Genomic DNA, 18,450 nt, shown 5'->3' on the forward strand with positions numbered 1-18,450 from the left:
TAGAACAAATAAACACTCTTGATAAAGGCAGTGCGCATCATCAAAGTGTAATATTATGGATATAATTATTTTTCAATGCTTCGTTAAATAATTTCCTGTAAATGACGAAGAAAATTTTTAAAAATCTCATTGGAACTTGAAAAAGAATAGGATATAATTTTTTATTATTTTCAGTGGTAGTCCGGGAAGGCATTTCTCCGGCAAACACCGCCATTTGAATTTTTAACGATTCACAAACATTCATTATTATATTCCTTCAATTTAGATACCAACTTTTTCTGATAAATTCAGGATAAGCCGTACGATAATAATTTAAAATAGCTTCTAGAACATTTTTCACAGCCATTTATGTTTTGTCATTGACGCAAGAGGCACTAAGAATGCAAAATAATTAAATCCTATCATGTTTTCCTCCAGAAAAATATTTCAGTTATCGGCGAAGTTTGAATGGCAGAATAAATGATTTTGGAAATACGAAGGCTATTAACCTAGCGGATAACTGCGGAAGATTTCGTCCACATTGAGCATGCACTAGGATACCACTAGATCTGAACGAAGGTAAAAGATAAAAGACCATAAGCACGCTGGTGAGAAGTGAGGAAGAAATTTGTCCAAATGGAGGACCGAAGGTGGCCAAAACTCTCTAAGTGTTATGCCTTTAATGTATACAAGATTTGATATAGATTTCATAATCAATTACCTACCTAGATGTCATGTCTAGCGCCCTAATTGCAAGTTCAAAAAATAATGAAATGCTACTGATTTCAAAGCAACGGAAGTGAAAATGCTTCATTTTTTCGGTAATTTTCAAGAACCAAAATGGTTGTTATATCACAACCACTGATTGCGATTAGATACATTTCTGGCGAGAATTTAAAACGCGCATGTTCCCCTAAAATTCTGCATAGCTGCTAGTTACAGCACAGGCAGTGCGTAAAAGCATACTTATATATATATTGTTATCTACGCATCGTATTAGAGTGTGATCAAAGAGCAATGCTATAATTGATGAATATTTATAGTGTCTATTCAGTAGAGATAGCAAAACATAAGATGTATCTGACATAAAACTCGAGACATTCAACATTTCAGTATTTACTATCTTTATGAAGGTGTGTTTGACTGCTAATGTACGCTTCAAGTGAGATGATTCGCGGCAAAAATCAGTTAGATTAATGTAAGATTTAACACTTTCCCGGCGAACAACATGTAAAAACTCTTCTCGGGATACCGCGCGGGTAAGATTATATGAGAGCGATATCGGGCAAAATTTCTAGGGTTTTGAGGAGGATATAATATCGAAACCACCCATCGACCTATGACAAGTTTAAGAGACCGCCTCGTCTGTGTAAAAGATCCAATTGGCCTTATGACTCCTGGAGTTTATAAAATCCCCTGTGAGTGTGGTAATGTCTACGTGGGGGAGACTGGGCGAACAATATCTACCCGTCTCAAAGAACATCTAAGGTATTTCCGACTTGGTAAGCCGGAAAAATCAGCCATTGTCGAGCATAGCCTGGATGAGGACCATAAAATACGGTGGGATGACACCAGAGTTTTATGACGATCAAATCAATTCTGGGATCATTTAACCAAAGAGGCTATTGAAATAAGACTTGAGAATAATAATGTAAACAGAGACACCGGATTTTCCCGATATCGCTCTCGTATAATCTTACCCGCGCGGTATCCCGAGAAGAGTTTTTACAGTTATATTTAACCAAATGCCAAGGAGGCTCAGGCATGCAAAGTATACTAAACTGCCTTTGATTGCACTCCTCTGCATACCAATGTAAATAAATTTGAATTACATTTGGTATGAAATACTGCTTTGTTTCCCAAATTCATCAATGTGTTCTATAAAATTTTTGCACAGTAAAATACAGTAAAAACTTTGAAGGTATGAATTAGTATTAATCTAAGAAAAAAGATATATAAACGTATCTCCATGATTTCCAAAAAGTTCTTTATTACTTTAAGGGCTAAAAATTGTACACTCACCAGAGTTTCATAAAAAGGTAATCCCAAGGAAAAGGAAAACAAAATTGGCGGGTAACATGAAAAAAATAGGATTACAATCCTCTGCTCTCTATAAACTCAACAAGTAAAAAGAATATTTCTAAAATTGCCTCAACTAAGTTGGTTGATAATCTTAAAACACCTAATGCTTCATTCTATCTATTCAACAAAAATTGCTCCGCAGTTACATCCCCTTAGTACTTCACTCTACCCCGTCATTTTCTCTATGGCACCTTATTTGCAAGAAAGATCGCATTCGGAAAAATTTTAATTCAATGGGACCAAGTGTGCTGAAATAAAGCCATATTCGAACAAAGTTATGGATACAGGTACCTTACATGGTAGCTATGATGAGATGGGATATAACATGGGCACAATTGTGCGCGATCCTAAGGAATTTGTACTTGAAATTTATTATAACCCGCAAAATTAGAAAGCCATTAACTCTAACCATGTCCCACAATCTTCGCAAACAAATCCAAATTTAATAAGAAAAGTCAATATTTTATCGAAAATTGAATTGCTCTTTGCAGATAATTCTTTCCATCTTGAATGAGGCGAGCTATGAAACTATAAAAATCTTCATTTATCAGAAAAAAGAAGCACACTAAAATTAATGATAATGAGGCCTTAATTTTTCTTATAGATCCGGACCGGATCTCTCCGAGCGGTAAAAAGATCGTGGTTTTGGGTGGGGTTGTGAATTCCTTTCCTCCCCCATCAACCGAACGATGATGGATGTACGATGCTGTCCGGAGATAGAAGGGAAATGGCTCCACCGTGTTATGCAGGACCACTTACGTCATAAGCCGTTCCACTTGATCTATCACCTAGTGAGAGAAATGGCTCTAAACTGCACACGCATTCCATCGCCAATGAAAACACGGGCAAGGAAGTAAATAATGGGTTTGAATGATAAAAACTGGTCTTTGACTTCTTGCATTTCTCGCATTTAAAACCTGCGCAAGCAATTTTAACGGCACCAGTTGACGCTTGCGATAGAGTGCGAATTAGATCTCACACTTCACGTGCTAAGCTCAGAGTGAAAAGTTAGCGTAGACAGAAAACCGAGAATGAGATGTCGTGTTTTTCTGCAACGCTCCGAGACCTGACAGAGGATAAGCTTTCAGCAGCAAAAATGTCCACTCTACGGCTCAACTGTGTATCTATCCCGATCTTTCCATTAACAAAAGACAATTCAGGGGAAAATACAACCAGAAATACCCCTTACATTTTCTTTAATAGCTATAATTGATCCAAAATTATAATCTTAGTTCCCACCCGACGCATTCTCGTTTATCCAAGGATATTCATATGCATAGATCTGAACATGTCCGAGGGCATATGAATTGAGATAAAGGAAGAATACTATATAAATGAAATAACAGAGGACGTATTACGCATCGCATGTATTGGTCTGCTTGAGACGCACTATAAATACAGCGCTTGGTACGTGTCGTAATTGTCGGCAAGAAAAGCCATCACAGAACTCAGTCCCATAAAGAAAGTAAATATGAGTATTAAAGAAGAAGTATATGCGGAAAATGCAGGCAGAACAAGTCTGTCTCGCACATATCCTGAAGATTATGTTACATAAAATCTTAGTCAATAAGGGTTAGTGGCACAGTTATGTCACAAGAGTTATAATTGTGCTTGAAATTTATCACAACCCACAAAATTGGAAAGCTGTAGAGCCCATCCAAATTTCAAAATCATCGCCAATATATCTGAATTTTACCATTAAATTCAATCGTTTATTTATGAAATTTTCTTCGAATTGCTCTTTGAAGATAACTTTCCCTTGGAGCTGGAAGGATATGTAACGGGCCGCAGCCTGCCTCTCGGCGCACGGACACCCCAACGGGAAAACCTGGGAGGTGGTGGTCGTGAAGGCCCTCGACGAAGGGGATGGGGAGAAGGGCTCTGGCCCAAGTAAAACGCGAAATAATAAAGAGTTGTGTTCTGAGACCTCTAAGCGAGTGAACGTGTTTTCTGACTATCCTTCTCCCGCGAACCGCCGTTACAGTTAGTTTTCCGCGGAATATCGTGTCCCCCATAGTTTATTTTCGAATCCTTCTCTTGCAAACAGAGGTAATATGAAGAATGATCATAGGCTTTCCCGGCGTATAGAATTGTGGAAGGTTACACGGGATTTCCAACGGGTCAGGTTCTCCAACTCCATCTCGGCCGACGTTTCGATGGGCGAGTTGTCCATCGTCTTCAGGGCATGAGGTAATATATTATGAATATAGCAATTATTTACTAAACCTCAGCGAAATATAGTATCTAGAGAAATGTATTCTACCAACACGTCACACCGATTCAGTTTATCGCGGAGATTAAATCAGAATAAAATGGGTAAAATAAAATACGCAGATACTTCTTTGAATGAGAAAAATGCAAAGCATATTAGGATTAATTTCACAAATGCGCAAATTCAATTTCACGTAATCTAAAAGACGAAAGTACTTTATGTTGATATGCACGGAGGTATTCTATTATCCCGTGCAAATCCTTTAACTTTTCCCATCAAGGAAAGCTGGGAAGGGTATACTGCAGTGTTCAATCCGAAAAACAATTTGCGACCTATTGCTGGAAGATAATTATCCGCGAGAGAAAGCTCGTCTACCCATATGAATTGCGAGAGAGAAATCGAAATTTGTAAAACTACTAGCTCGCTTTGAGAACAAATTAAAGATCCATGTAGGTTTTCATAACTCATGAGCCATTGAAATATATTGGCCACTTTCGGCCATATATTCAATATTTCAGGAAACGCATCACTCCAACTAGACTGGTCATATATTTTATTTATTTCCGCGACGTATTCCTCATTTAAAAATGATGCTATCATCTAGAAATTTTTAGTGTTTATAGATGCAGCCTTTTCAACCTTTGCCTGCATCTTTAAATGAATAATGTTCGCCAGAGAAAAAGTTTTGGTAAAATTTTCAAAGTTGAGATACAAAATGTTCAGTATTTTCGCACTCTACATTAAGTAGTGCAGTCAAAATGGGAAAGATGAGATGGAGTTTGAAATAAATGAATTCATTAATTACGTGTTCAGTGTACCTTTTCTTTATGTGAAACTCGAAATTAAATTTTTGAAAAGGGTTTTCTCTATATCCCCAGAACAAATCAAGGTCAAAGATAAATTGTTAAACACATAAATGCCACAGTAAAAGAATTTTCGAGTACGTGACGAATTTTAACAAGCAGCCATGCGATTACCGATTGGCAAATGGGAACGGATGCCAAAATTAAGTAGCCACTCACCGTCGAGGCAAAAGTCGCCATAAAATATAAGTGAAATCACGCTTCTCATAATTTTTAAGCTTTATCAATAGGTTTCTGGGAAAATGACGAGGTATACCTCACCTCATGTTAAGCAACGAAATCATAGCGAAAGATTGAAATAATACCATTTCACCCTATTTCAATATAGTGGAACAAGCTTGCTTCACTCAAGGCGATATATACTTCTGGAACAAATATAGTCCAGCATGCTTATGGGAATGATACTACTCAAGAATAAGAATTTACTTTTCCAATTAGTAATCATTCAATTATGGATCCACTTGCCTCCTGATATCAAGAGACGTGATAACTCACATGCCGATCACTTACCCTGATTTGAACCCCAAAATGTCATCTTTATGCTCAGATATTCTTCCATAATTATTCATTAGTACAACACACAGCTACACTAGTACACGATAGAAGGATAAATATATATTTATAGTGGGCGGATATATTGAGTGTAATATTACGCTCAAAAAGAAATATCGAGAAACTGGAGGTGAGGCATTTTGATCCAGAACTTCCCATGTAACTGTAATTGGAAAGCAAAAAAACTGACAATCACTCCATCATTTCCTCTCAGTACAATAGGATAAATTTCTCGAGAGCTTACTAGTTGAGGGGCACATCAAATTAAGGAATAACAATGTAAACCCACCACCTAGTGAAATGAAAATCAAGTAAGGCAACAGATCTATTCAGACGAGGGTTGATTATTTAATTTATTCTTATAAATCTTGTTGATAGTTACCTCTAATAAGGATTCCATTATACTTTACAAAGGGGGTCTTAAGGGCACCCAGACCCGCTTAAATGTGCCAAGCATTTTTCCAAATAAAATATTGCTACTAGGTTAACTACACAAGCTATGATTAATTTACTTAGCGTAATATTCGCCTTGAAAAAATATTTTAGCACATTCGGATTCAAGCCAAGCTCCCCCCACCCGAGTTGGGATATCTGTGTTTGAATCCCGGCAAAGTCAAAATATTTTATCATGACAAATTTCACCCTTTTCGTATTTTTACACTCGTGCGCGTGAATGCGTGAAAAATACTTGTTCCATGAAGTGCTCTGATTTATTTAGATATTTTTTCCTCCACCGCAGAAACAGGGTCCTCGAGGATTAATCTCCACAGCTGAGTTTGAGTGCACCACATCAAGGGAAAAAACTAGACCACATCCACTATCGAAATAAGAATCGATGTACGTAATAGATTTATTCGAGGGGAGGAGGAGGCGATTCCTGGGAGCAGTGAACCCATTCCGGAGGGTGGAAAAACCCCGCTAGGGCGGCTCATGACGAATGGGATTCGGGGAGGAGGAGGAACTGTCTCAGATGGGCCCGAGAGGCGAAATTGCACAGGCAGGGTGAGGCCTCCGCGAGGGGCTTTCTTCGTTGGCGGCCAGGGTTCGTGACGGGAAGGAGCAGTACAGGCGTATGAAATTGTTCCATGTTTGTTTGTTTGGTGGAAACGCAATATTTTCATCGTAGGGAAACAACTTTGACGTTCACCTACGCCACCTGCCTTGAAGTCTGTTTTATGTCATCGGCCTTCATTTGTTCACCCACTTTGCTCTTCCTCCCCTTCCCCTCACGCCACTTCTATACACCCCCTCCTCGTATCTCTGGGTATAAATACATGAGAGTGTTTGAAGTATCATCTTGAAAATGACAGAATGACACTAGTGGAATTTTAATATTTAAGCGTGGAAATTACCAATTGCAGTTTATATTTTATCATGGTGCACAACAGGACTCATTTACTCAGTGATCCAACCAGGATGTTTGTTAGGATAGGTGATGGTAAAGCTCACCCTAGAGTAACCCATAGGTGAATGATTATCACACATGCAATGATGCTAATCATGTATGATACAAAATCGTTTAAAATTTAAGAATGCGTCTTCCTAAATTGAACCTTGTTATGCCTCGGCGTGGAGCTTTCTTTGCTGGTAGCTGAAATTCGTGACGCGGAGGTGCATTAAAGGACTCAATCACTCAGTGATACAACCCGAAAGTCGGTTTGAATAGGTGAGGGTAATACTCATCCCAGAGACAGCCGCATGTTCATGAATATCACGCATGCAATGATACTAGGAATGATATAAAGTTATTCACAGCTTAAGAATATATTTTCCCAACTTGAACCTTGTTATGCCATACATTAGTCTGACCTTGATTTGTGGCTCATACCAAAGGTAATATTTTTTCAAAGACGGCAATTATAATGCAAATCGGTTTATATTACATTATTTTTTGTTATATATTCGTTTTCAGTCACTTAATAATTCAAACCAAAAGTTTCTTCGGATAGATGAGGCTAAAGCTCACCTCAGTCTAAGCCACAGGCGTGAGGATATCACACACTCGGGGAAGGAGGGGCAGTTCCTTTCCCTAGGCCACCTCGCACTGTAAGGATTTTCTTTTGTGGTGACCCAAGGCATCACCCGGGATCTGAACCCGGGATACTTTTGGCAGCAGACAGCCGCTCTACCCACTACTCCACTACGCTCCTCGCACTTCGGGAATGAATGGGAAAAATCCGCGGCGGGCAGGGTGACCACGCCTTGCGGCAACAAAAGAGGTCAGGGCACTCCGCAGTGCATTGATATGAAGAGGAGATTTAGGGTATTTCACAGAGGAAGGTACACCATTAATTGCGTATGAGAATAACTAACCACAAGAAACGTTATAAAAGATACACAAGAGTTGCATGATCCACAAAAGCTTAATTGACCAACCCAGGTTTCGATATGTACCCTATGTCATTTTCAAAGGACATAGTGTACATGTCGAAACCTGGCTCGATCATTTGAGCTTTTGTGGAACATATAACTCAGTGTATTTTTTATTATGTTTCCTGTCACCAAGTTCCACCAAATATCGCCATCCAGGCTTAGGTTGATAAGTAACAACATACTAGTTTAAATTTTACCGTAAGCTAAGAGATAATGCAGACCGGCACATATTATGAAACTACTTACATCATGTATATGTTATTGCACATTGGTTCTACAATACAGTATTAGTAGTTCCCAGTTCATGAGTTGGATGGTTATTCGCTCGCTGATATGGTTAAGTAATTTCTTATCAGATGCAAAATATACTAACATCTCAATTCTATAATACTTATTTCTCCTGAATATAACTCATTAAAACGGTTTGCAACAGTAATGCACGTAAATCTATGTTCCAATATAAATACGCACAAAAAGCCATGCGCCGGTAAACGCCAAATGACAGCAATTTAAAGTAAAATCGGATGTTATGTACTCATTATTAGAAGAATTTTACTAATGTGAGGAAATTTAATCTTCTCACCAAAGTTAGAGGACTCTTTGGAATTATTCAAAACTCCTCATGAATGCTGAGTATGATGTAACAGTGCGAAGGGAAAAGGGGAGTGTGGACACCTCTTTGGAGGCCAACGGAGGAAGGTGCCGTGGGCGGCTCGACGTGGCCGCAGGGAAGGTGGGAGACGGAAGGGTCATTGTAGTCTCCCTCGAGGCACCACTGCGGCGAGATTGGAATGGCGGAAGAAGCGGTGGGCGTGCGAATTCGTCGAGTCGACAACCACCGCTTCAGAGAGCCCTGGGGAAAACTCACAGAAATCTCTTCAGAAGCAGTCGCTAAGCTTTCGTTACGAGGTTAAAAATTCTGTCCAATTAGCAAATTAGCCTACGATACAAAAAAACGAATGCCTCACGGATTTACATCGCAAAAATGAAACATAATGGGAAGAAGAGACTGAAAAATTGATTGATTTGTTTTATTTCAACGACCTGGGTTTCAACAATTCATCATGTAGAGGACGCCATGCATTCGCTTTTCTCCTTATCTTCAGATATATAATAGCCTTAAGATTTAATACGTAAATATATTTGCAAGTTTACCTATAATACCATAAATATGTCATCATTTTTGCGCCGTAAACTCAGGGGTTTACAACTTAAATGAAACGTGCTAGGACGAAGAGACTGAGAAGTTGATTGATTTATTTTTAGTGACCCGGGTTTCAACAATTTTTCATATGAAGAATGCCACACATTCGTCTATTTTCCATAACCTTAGTTATATTTTTGCGTTCAACTTCAATTGGGAGGTATTTATTTTAAAGGTAGCATTCATGTGGAATTAAATATCAGAAAACGCTGAATCAGCGCAAAATATATCCAGGGTAAACTCGTGGAAATGCTGGCTAACAAGCCTAATCGCAAACTGGAGACTCCCTCCCGATTCAGACTCAGCACAAATATAAGGATGAATTTTCAGACGCCGTTGTTTACATAGTCCTTTCGTTATGGGCATCGCTTTTTAATCACTTAATTATTATTATTATAAATAAAGAATGAGTTGTATCAAATGCAAAGCCAAAAATATTGAAGATATTTCATAATTTTTTCGCAATTAGCTGTAATTTTTGTTTTGCGCTTGAGCAGTCTAAAATATAAATAAATTTTAATTTTTTATAAAATTTAAAGTTAAAACTCCAAGTAAACATTCGTTTTCAAATACATATAACTCATCAGAAAATAAAAAAACGATATTTATAGCCGTTGAACACATTTCAATTACTACAATAATTATGATAAATGAGACTTCTCTAGTGTAGAATATTCTGGGGTGATTCAGCAACGATCAATATGTAGATACATTATAATTTTGTATGATCAAAATTCAAAACAATGATAAGTATCTACATTTACCGGCTTCGTACCATAATTAAATACCGCTAAAAAAATATTTGACTTTAAAAAAAGAATATGAACGAATATAAGAAAAATTTGAAAGAATGAAGAAAAAAAGTATTGTATAAGCATTAAATATACAGAGAGTTTGAGCATGAATTGTTTATTTATAACAAAAATAATGTAAAATGGTAATTATCCATCAATTTCGTTCCCTATGCATAACACGAAAGCATAAATGCGGGATTTAAGTCATTCTGAATTATAAAGTAATACCAAGATGTGTCAATGCTTCATTTCTGCATTTCCCCACTGGCATCCCCCTGAACAATCGTATCTCTCCAATTTCCAAATAGGCAAGTGATACCAAAGCGAATTCTGTATCGACCTATACTCCTATCGGACACTGGCCTTTGAGGTATCTCAGGTTACCCGTCCACGGGAGCTTCACATAGACCACGAAAGCAATGGAACCGCTGAATCGGGTGAGTGGTAAAAAAAGCAATAGAGAGACCGACAGGAATAGGCTCAAACATTTACTAAAAGCATTGGTGCCATGAAGACGTCAGCGGAATAAAATTTCATTCAGTCATTTTGATTGTTCCTCTGCCAATTGTTGTACATTTCTTCACCGACCATCCCGGTATCCGCTTATACTTGTGATAACATCAAAAATTCGTAGCCACCCTACTTCAGCACATGAAGTGTCATTCTATAGTTTTTACCATAGACGTAATGATAATATTGAATACAATTTCATTATTAAGTAAACATTTGTCGCCTTCATTTCGTTCCTATGATTGTAACCATCGTTCAAAAGTGGTACTTTTCTATTATTTCCTTTCGGATAGAATAATATATCCGTCTCAGTCAGCTACAAGATTCATATTATTCGGGTAATTTAAACTATGTCTTATTAAATATGTAGTTTGATGAAATTAAATTTTTATATTACGACGAAAAGAAGATTAAAAAAATTAATAAAATTCTCGCATTCCAAGATATGTAGGTGGAGCGCTCCACTTCCTGCAGGGATCAATAGTGAACCACATCCTCCTGGTGAACGTGTACTCATTGTAATAACTATTTTTTGAAGTATAGGCATGTATGGTTTGAGGAGACGAGCAGGCGCTGCGGTAGGACATCAGGAAAATGGAGTTTGGTCGCTTTGTCTTCTTTTGCACTCGTCATCCAATGGACATGCGAAGGAATTGAACGAGAATCATGAAAGTCTGTATGAGTATTATAGGCTGGTCATGGTCAAATCCAAAAATGAATGGATTATTATAAAAAAAGAACTAAGATTTAAATTCAAGAACAAGGGGAATCCGGTGAAAAAAATTACGGTTATTGTGAGCCGTTCAACATCATCTGGCGATCTTGAACATAGGAGAGGGGAAATTAAAGTTTGCAAATTTTGGCCTTAAATAGCGTCCATTGATCCCTCTAGGGGACAATAGCGTTCTACAACGTTGAAGTGAGAAAATAAAAATTTAGGTTTTAAAAGAAGAGAAGCTTTAAACGTTTTTTGCATTTATTAGTGTCCATGGATCGTTCGAAGGGACAATATTTATTTAAAGTAATTTTGGATTTTTCAAATAAAAAACCAATTAGCCGTGAAATGCTGAAAATAATGGCACCGGAAAGAAACTTATCTCCAGTTTATGTGTACTAAAATTGGTAAGCAAGCATATTATTATTATAGTATTCTACCGATTAATGTAGGTTTCCATTCGAGAAGCGATCTGGGAGCCTCCCTTTCCTTCCAGCACTGCCTTCTTTAACTCACAGTAAGGCCTACTCTCTTTCAATCTATCTAAAAATCCTATTCTTTTCCTTCCCCTCCCTCGTTTCCCTAACATTCTACCCTCTAACACCATTTTCAACATCCCCTCACCGCTAAGCACTAACTCCATCCATACCTTCTGTCTCCTTCGTAGCAAGCATATTAAGCTTACGAAATGTTATCGTAATTTTTCTTTCTCTTTTATTGGAGTAAACCTTTGGACCATCAGTTAGGAAGAAAAAATGGTCTTCATATATAATTAAATTTCTTGGGGCAAATTCTAAAGCGAACCCCTCTGAAACTAAGAAATTATTCTGGGAACCTATTCAAAAGGGTCCTATTCTCAAATCAAGTGGACGCCACTCGACTTAATAAATAAAACTTTCTTTCGGTGCCTAAGCCTTTTTTATTCTGAAAAGAAATTGAGGGATATAAATGCGAAGATATTCTTTTTCCTGCACAGGAAACAGAAGCATATTAATTACCTTTACGGGGACACACACCAATACCTGAAGAATAAATATCTTTCTTCAATCAAAATACCAAAAATACCCCAGTCTCGCTGTTTAGGAAAATTGGCCCAAAAATGTGACTGGCCAATACATTTGAAAGTCCAAAATTTTTTCCGACCACAGAAAGAGAACGAGTACAGATGAAAAATTCGACGGTATGCATCAATCAGGTATAATTCCTTTTCATTCTATCAGGAATTCGATGACATATTCCTACGAAAAGGCTACTATCGGAACCAAATATCCTCAACTCTGAAGGAGTCAAATTTGTGGAATTCCTCAATAATCACGGAATCCGAACCTGAGGAGCTAATGAATCGGGTGTCCACGTTGTGGACCCAATACCCAGCGACAGCGCTTCCAATAACTAACGCAACTAAAATGAAAAAATAGACGCGGGGAAAATACATTTCACTGTGGAGGAGGGAGTGGGTTAGAAAGGAAACCAGTCACAGGGAAGCAAGCAAAATAAAAGAAGATGGAAGAGGGAATGAAATGTAGTCATTAAACGCCTTTTTGGGTGGGTTTTGAGACAACGAATTCCATTCTTCCATCTGACGTCTCCTCACTGAGGTTATACTAAATATTTGTGGCAATTGGAGTACTCAAATTTAATAATACATCAAAAATATATTTAATTCCGAAGAAAGAAATTATCGGCGGAATAGCCCAGGAAAAGAGAGCGTTCTACCAAAAAAAAAGATGTACTTACTGCGGAGAATTTAAACGTAAATGTAAGGCAACAATTTATCAGATCTTACATTTGGAGTGTGCGGAAGTGAGATCAGAAGCGTGTAAATTAATGGCAGAGGCCCTCGAAATGTGATGCGACATATGATGAGGATCAAATGGACCGACCGAAAAAAGTAATGAGGAAGTCCTAAGAAGAGTAGGAGAGAAGGAAAGACTCTTGAAAACCTTGATAAGAAGACGGAAAAACCGTATTGGCCGCATCTTTAGATATAACGGCCTGATGAAGACAATCGTCGAGATGCATGTAGATGGCAAGAAGGAAAAAAAAGACCTTGAACAAAATATATGGAACAAGTAAAGAAGGATGTAATAGAGAAGAAATACGCAGGCGTCAAAAGATAAGCTGATAGGAGGAAATGCACCATTGAGACAAGAGCCCCGATTGCCCGCGAGTGTGTCCTGTTAACGGATTTGCTGGACAACTCATGACTTCGAATGATTTTCTTGCTGGAGATCACGATTTATTTAAGGCATTAGGCAACCAAGTAAACTTGAGACCAATCGGATCGTTTTGCTGAAATTTTCTGTAGTTTAAAAATGGTGCGTTTTCGACTTAAACATTACTAGTAATTTGGGTTCCTACCGGCATCAGCTATTCAAGGTTTACATTTCGTGATACAATTTTTTTCCACCCTGAGTATTAGAACTGCCTTGGCAGCATTGTCGAGCATCCTAACATCAGGGTCCTTTTCGACACCGTGATAAGAGTTTTGCCTCTTCTCGAGCTCCCCTGTGCTTTGAATGTGGACTGCATCGCCAGGACGCCAAACGGCGCGGCGGCGCGGTAAGGTGCGATGGTGCGGGAGGTGCAGTGGGGAGCAGGCAATTACTCACGTCGCCTCGCACCGGAACATTGCTGGGGTATAAAAAAATTTCGGCCCGGTAAGAAGATAATTGAGGACGTCCCTCTGGGCTGTCTTCGCGGAATTTGGGCCATGACAACTCGTGGACGAAGAATGAAAAAAATAATGGAGATCGTGTCGCCTCCGCGTTCCATTCCCGCCAAAGCTGTTTACACCCATTCAACGCCATTGTAAATGTTTTCGCCTCCTTCTTTTCCCCAAGAGCAAACGAGGATGACAATATTCCCTCCAGGTTGATAAGCAATTATTTAACCTCAACAATGCACGAAAATTGTTTCACCAAAATAGCAAATGACTTCACCAGTGGCGGAAGGAGTGACAAATGAAAGTGGTTTTTAATTGCTTAACTTAATGTAGCAAAAAACCAAAAAAATGTAGAAGCACCGTTTTGTTCACGCCGTCCAGTGGGACAGGGAAAGCCATCCATTATCGTGGAGGGACTCAAATAACCTTAGCTTTTTTCCGCTAAAATTTATTACGTTCCCCTTGGCAGCAAAAACGGCCCTCATTTGCATGTTGTTATTCCCAAGAAGCAACAGGAATTCCCTGGTAACTACCCTACCGTAATTTATGGCTCTTGCATTTCAGTATGATATATTTTGCTTTATCTGTCAATTATAGAGCGGGCAATAACTATGCATTATTGGTAAACTTTTGCATTAAATAAAACGGTAATGATTAGTTGCATAATCATTTAAATATATTACCTCTTACATTGGGGCACATTCAAGAGCAATTTTGATACGGAATATTTCCATCCGTTGAGGATTTTTATATTCTTTAGTCGTTGAATATACATTAATTGCATACGGAGGACACGAATTCCTATGCTGAATAAATCTGGCAGGCATCAAACCATTGATTCGGATGTAGAAGTGACCAATATTGATATTTTCTAATACATATTATCATGAAACCACTCAATTGTGATAGAAGCCATAACGGATAAAGACGGGCAAACCAGAAAATACCAAAAATAAGCACATATGTTACCAGTCTCATAAAATATCATCAACATAATACCCAGTGACTTCCATCCAAATCGAACGATAACCACACAAATCTTCTCAACAGATTCATCATCACAGTCACATGCGTAAAGCTCTGGAGATTCTACTGTATTTACATTGAAAATTTTCAAAAAACTACTCCGTGTCATGACAATGAAACTAAAATGAACACCGATGAAAAATGATCTATTAGCTTTACATCCCTGCTAATTACATTTTAGATAAAATTTTAAATTATCAATTTCCAGGTGCTTTGAAAAGAATCTGTTAGCACGTTTTAAAATCATATAACTGGCTACCAATTCTCCATTATTTTAAGTAAATAAAAATGGCACAAAAACTTATGTATTGAACCCGGAAATGAAATATAAAATATGAAATTTATAAAATATCATGCAGCACGTAATAACAGTGCACGGGATAAATGCACGAGTCCTCGGAAAAAATTGTCTGTGAAATGGCCGACTTACGATCAAAAATCAATCTTCCGGAAAATACTTAGGTATCCACCCCATATTGCGCTTAAAACATGCCCGAAAATAAAATTAAAATTACTTTTTAGGAGGAGGAAGCAATTGGATTGCGTTCGCAGAAAAACTGTAATGACCAAGTGGGAAAAAAATCATATCGAAAAATCCTCAGCAGACTCAACGATATAATCTGTGGGGGAATTATTTACTCAATCAGTTTGCCATAAAAATAATTTTATCTACAAATAATTAATTTTGTAACTTTTTATAAAACATAATTATTTCCATTCAAAATGCGCAGGTCATTGCTTTTTCGTAGTGATTAAAATTTCTATATCAAAAAAATATGCTTCAACTTACATTCCATTCCCAGTCTCAGAACAACTCCATGTGCAGCCACAGGGAATCGATAACTCGTTTCTTCCACCTAATTACAGCCCCATACCTGCAATAAGGACAAGAAAATATGTTTATTGGGCAAATAAAATGTACAAAAATACTAAAAATCGTTTTCAAAATTATGCATGTATCTAAGAGAAAATAACATAAAAACTTGGGCAAAAAAATAGTTTAATGCTGAAATAGTTTAAAGTAGAACGTGGATGGAGGAAATAGAGGAAAATTTGGTGAAAGAGGTATAGCACGTATTGTATTTTATTATCCTCAACTCAAATTTCACTACTAAAAGTCTTCTTTCGAACGAGGTCAGCTTTAAGTTCACAGCTCATCCCTGATGCACAAATACACAAACAAAAGAAGACTTGAAGTTGAAGGATATTCCGAAAAAATCTTTAAAACACATTTTTAAGGAAAATACCCCGTACTACCTCCCAGAACTTGGAATAGGATGTAGTATCAATCGACCAGCCGCTCTTCGAGATTAAAAGATAAACATAAATAATCGAATCAAGAATGTCTATACAAATAAAGTCAAAATATTTTATGGAAAATTTCGCTGACAGTGAAAAACTTGGACAAAAAAATCTGTTTGGTAGTACGAAAGTACTGAAAAAAGTCTAATTTTTCTTGAAACGCAAAGGAAATAGTTCTCACTCCCGGCAGAAATAAAATAAGATAAGCTTCACATCACCCAACCCGCTCCGCACCTCAATATTGGAATTAAAATGAAACGATGCTGAGATACTCGGGCAAAAAAGTAAGTTGGGTAGTACCCAAGTAATTTAATAGGAGTTATTTTTCTTGAAACGCATAGAAAACAGTTCTCACTCCCGACATATATAAAATAAGAATATGCTTCGCAAACACACAACCCGCTACGCACCTCACCGATGGAATAAAAACTCATTTCACCATCGCTCCACTGAGCTAGCGTCACACGGCGCACCGTCAGGGTATCCGCGTTTGATATCGCGGCAGCCGTACATTCAAAAGAATGTCATACGCCGAGCAGTGCTCCTGTAATTCTTGTTTACCATTCACTTCATTAAAATAAATCACATTCCCCGGCGGGGAAAAAGCACAGCATTACGGGTCCCGTCTCTTTTAAGTAGGTCGTGTCGCATGGGGGCGTTGGGGGGTGGGGCGAAACTTTGGGCAAGCGAGGGGGTTTTCTTCAGATGATGTCGCACCGGGGGAGTAAGAGATACGCTGTGATGAGGAAGAGGGGCCGGAGGGGAGGGGAGGGGTAGAGCGAGCTGTGGGTGAGGGGAGGGGCGGGCGTGCGGCAGGATAAGGGTAAATGTCGCATAGGAATAAGACACGGGACGGGAAGTTTGTGAAGGTGAAAACGTTGGGGGAGGTAGTCGGAGCCTTAACGCTTTCAATGCCGTGGGGCTGATACGTCTGCTTTTACTTCTCAAGCGACAAGTGCCAAGATCCGATGTGCAGAAACTAAACTTTTTTTTTGATAAAGATTGACTTATCAATTAATATAATTACAAATATTTTAACGAAAGTAAAATAAAAAATATCAAATGTTAATTTGTCAAGTATTAAAATCACAGAAATTCTTTTTTCTAAAGATTTACGTTTTATTCAAATATCCTTGGCCTTCTTAGTACCACAAGTACCACTCCATGTAAGTAGTACTAGGAGAGTTAAAATGACGCATCACTACCCCTCGACTAGTCTAATATCCCGTCGTATCATCACCCCAAAACTTACGCTGCTCTCAGGATAATTAAAGTAGAACAATATCAACATATACCTTAGTATCATGAAATTTTCAAGGGTATCACATAAGTTTTATGTTAGTAATCCGGCAGGAAAATAGAATACGATCGGCCTACACTACATTGGCGGAAAGATCGAAATAATAATTGGAGATTGGTATTCCTTCTTTATACAATTACAATACTGAATACCATATTTGCAATAAGAATATTCTGTACATAATATACAAACACTTATTACTTGTTAGCCTCCGTTAACGTGAAACTGAAAAACTTGTAGCATAAATTCCCTTATCCTATATATTGGCTTTGCAATCGTAAATACAACTATGCAAATTGCTATCATGCGAAGAAAAAATACCAGAAATTTATTGATCTACGGGTGCAAAACTGCATAAGAGCATAATAAAACTAACAAATGTATAACACTTTATTCTCAATATCAGCATTGAAATAAAGTTTCGCCATGTTTAAAAAACGGCAGAAAGTCATGATACAAAACTTTGAAAATACGTTAGTTTAAAATCTGTCTTTCCTCGACATCGGCAAAGGTTGGAACATTGCCATGTACTGCATAGTTCCATCGTTTCCTAAGCACCCACTTGAAGCTAAAATATTCCCAGCAATCAAAATAATGGTATCACTATGACTCAAATACTCTGATTTTTTATGCATTACTAGAGTTAAAATTATTATATCGTCTTTTAAGTTCATAGGTTGAAATAACAGATCTCAGTGAATAAGGGGATCGGGTTGGTGCGGTAGATAGAGAGCTGGCTTCCATGCCTGTTGTTCTGGGCTCAAATCCCGGTGATGGCGGAGAATTTTCAGCGGCTCCCCGATCCCTATATGACTGCTCAGTGAAAGACACTTCAAGTAAAATACTCCGTACGTCGGATGGGACTTTAAGCCG

The 18,450-nt window shown here is 38.0% G+C and overlaps 1 protein-coding gene across 1 annotated transcript in view; it reads right to left on the minus strand.

Moving 5' to 3' along the window:
- The window catches only part of LOC124171157 (monocarboxylate transporter 12-like), a 639,467-nt gene extending 623,623 nt beyond the window's left edge, over positions 1 to 15,844 (minus strand). The window contains exon 1 of the mRNA XM_046550295.1: positions 15,766 to 15,844. The gene's annotated coding sequence lies outside the window, so the exon portion shown is untranslated. The remainder of the gene's footprint in view (positions 1 to 15,765) is intronic.
- Positions 15,845 to 18,450: the final 2,606 nt, after the last annotated feature.

The sequence above is a fragment of the Ischnura elegans genome, chromosome X, assembly GCF_921293095.1.
Source record: "Ischnura elegans chromosome X, ioIscEleg1.1, whole genome shotgun sequence".
NCBI lineage: Eukaryota > Metazoa > Arthropoda > Insecta > Odonata > Coenagrionidae > Ischnura > Ischnura elegans.